The following is a 3189-nucleotide window of genomic DNA, read 5'->3' as shown; positions in this document are numbered from 1 at the left end:
AATCTTGAAAGACAATTGGGACAACTAGCTGCAAATCAACATACTAGGCCTGCAGGTGCTCTTCCAAGTGATAAAGAGAAAAATCCGCAAGTTAGTGCAATTACACTTAGAACTGGAAGAGAATTAGAAGAAGTTCCAAAGAAGAGAAAAGACAAGCCTGTACCTGAGGGTGAATTGATTCCCAAAGCAACACATGAAGTAAAGAAAGATGATACAATTTCAGCACCTGTGAATGTTCCAAGGCCACCACCACCTTTTCCACAAATATTTCAGAAAAAGAATGACGATCGCATGTTCAACAAATTTCTCTCTATGTTTATTCAGATTCAATTGAATATTCCGTTGGTAGATGCGATTCGTGATATTCCAAAATATGCCAAATACATAAAAGACATTGTGGCTAATAAGAGGAGACTGACTGAATTTGAAACAGTTGCACTTACTGAGGAGTGCACTTCAAGGGTCCAAAATAAGCTTCCTCAAAAGCTTAAGGACCCTGGCAGCTTTACTATCCCTGTGAGAATAGGCAATGTTGATGTAGACCATGCACTTTGTAATTTGGGAGCAAGCATAAATTTGATGCCATTGTCTTTGTACAAACAATTGGGTTTGGAGGCTCCAAAACCCACCACGGTGATGTTGCAACTAGCAGATAGGTCCATAGCTTACCCGGAGGGGGTGATTGAGGATGTGCTACTGAAAATTGGGAAATTTATTTTCCCGGCTGATTTCATTATCTTGGATTTTCAGGCCGATGAAAAAGTTCCTATTATATTGGGAAGACCTCTCTTGGCTACAGGTGATGCTATAATTAATGTAAGAGAAGGAAAAATGATCATGAGAGTTGACAACGAGGAAGCTGTTTTTAATGTATATAAAGCAATTCAACTTCCTCGGCATTATGAAGAATTGTCTATGATATCTGTCATGGAGATTGATGAACAACTTATTACCCCAAGTGTATATTTGCAGGATTCTTTAGAAAAAACAATTGTGTTGTTTGAGAGTTTGGAGATTAATGATGAGGTTGAGGAGATGAAACATACTTTGAATGCAACATATGAATATATAAAAGGTTTTAATCCCTTTGAACCTTTAAACAGGCAGATGGTCCTCCTCTGAAGCCCTCAGTTGAAGAAGCTCCCAAATTGGAATTAAAGCCTTTACCTTCTCACCTTCATTATGCTTATTTGGGTAGTTCTGAAACGTTACCTGTTATTATTTCTGCTAACTTGTCTGAATTGCAGGAGGAGAAATTGTTAAGAGTACTACGTGAGCATAAAAAAGCAATTGAGTGGACAATGTCTGACATAAGAGGTATTAGTCCAGCTTTTTGCATGCATAAAATTTTCATGGAGGAAGGTCACAAGCCAAGCATAGAACAACAACAACGCCTAAATCCGAACTTGAAAGAGGTGGTAAGAAAAGAAGTGATTAAATGCCTTGATGCAGGTATTGTATTTCCAATATCTGATAGCAAATGGGTAAGTCCAATCCAATGTGTTCCAAAGAAAGGAGGAATGACCGTAGTGACAAATGAAAACAATGATCTGATTCCCATTAGAACTGTTACTGGGTGGAGGATTTGCATAGATTATAGAAAATTGAATAATGCCACCCGAAAAAACCATTTTCTCCTTCCCTTTATTGACCAAATGCTTGATAGATTTGCCGGGCAGGAATACTACTGTTTTTTGGATGGCTACTCGGGATATAATCAAATTTTTATAGCCCCAGAAGACCAAGAGAAGACCACATTTACATGTCCGTATGTGACATATGCATTTAAAAGAATGTCATTTGGTCTTTGCAATGCACCTGCGACTTTTCAAAGGTGTATGATGACTATTTTCACTGATATGGTTGAAAGATTTGTGGAAGTATTTATGGATGAATTTTCTGTATTTGGATGTTCTTTTGATGAATGTTTAATGAATCTTGATAAGGTCCTTGCTAGGTGTTAAGAAACAAATTTGGTACTAAATTGGGAAAAATGCCATTTCATGGTACGAGAAGGCATAGTCCTAGGGCACAAAGTGTCCAAGAATGGATTGCAGGTGGATAAAGCAAAGGTGGAAGCAATTGAAAAATTACCTCCACCGACATCAGTTAGAGGCATTCGCAGTTTCTTAGGCCATGCGGGTTTTTACCGTCATTTCATTAAGGATTTTTCAAAAATCTCATCTCCTTTGTGTAGGCTTCTTGAGAAAGATACATCTTTCAAGTTTGATGATGCTTGTCTGAAAGCATTTGATGAGCTGAAACAAAGATTAGTTACTGCACCAATTATCATTGCTCCAGATTGGAAACTTCCATTTGAATTGATGTGTGATGCAAGTGACATAGCCATTGGAGCTGTTTTGGGACAGCGGAAAGAGAAAATATTTTGTTCCATTCACTATGCGAGTAGAACTCTTAATCCATCTCAAATGAATTACACTGTTACTGAAAAAGAGTTGCTCGCAGTAGTATGGGCATTTGATAAGTTTAGGTCCTATCTAGTGGGGACCAAAGTCATAGTTTACACAGATCACTCAGCTATAAGGTATTTATTTGCAAAGAAAGATGCCAAGCCAAGGTTAATTCGATGGGTTCTTCTTTTGCAGGAATTTGATTTGGAGATTCGAGATCGAAAGGGAACAGAGAATCAGGTTGCAGATCATTTATCCAGGCTGGAAAATAGAGGCCATGTCATTGAAGGAGAATCAATCAAAGAAACATTCCCTGACAAACATTTGCTTGCCATCACTTCGGATGAAACACCGTGGTATGCTGATTATGTGAATTTTATTGCAAGTGGGGTAACTCCCCCAGAATTCACAGCTGACCATAGAAGAAGGTTCTTACATGATGTGAGATTCTACATATGGGACGAGCCTTTTCTATACAAGCAATGCGCAGATCAATTGGTAAGAAGGTGTGTCCCTTAGGAGGAGATGCATTGTGGGCTTACCAAACTGCATACAAGACTCCAATAGGTACTTCTCCATACATGTTGGTTTATGGAAAAGCATGTCATTTTCCTGTTGAGATAGAACATAAAGCTTATTGGGCTATCAAAAAGCTAAATATGAATATGGACTTAGGTGGAGAAAAAAGAATGCTACAACTCAATGAACTTGATGAGTTTCGGTTGCATGCTTATGAAAATGCCAAGTTATATAAAGAAAAGACCAAGAAGTGGCACGA

Source organism: Nicotiana sylvestris, chromosome 8, assembly GCF_000393655.2.
Source record: "Nicotiana sylvestris chromosome 8, ASM39365v2, whole genome shotgun sequence".
NCBI lineage: Eukaryota > Viridiplantae > Streptophyta > Magnoliopsida > Solanales > Solanaceae > Nicotiana > Nicotiana sylvestris.
Note: the sequence above shows the minus strand (reverse complement) of the source record.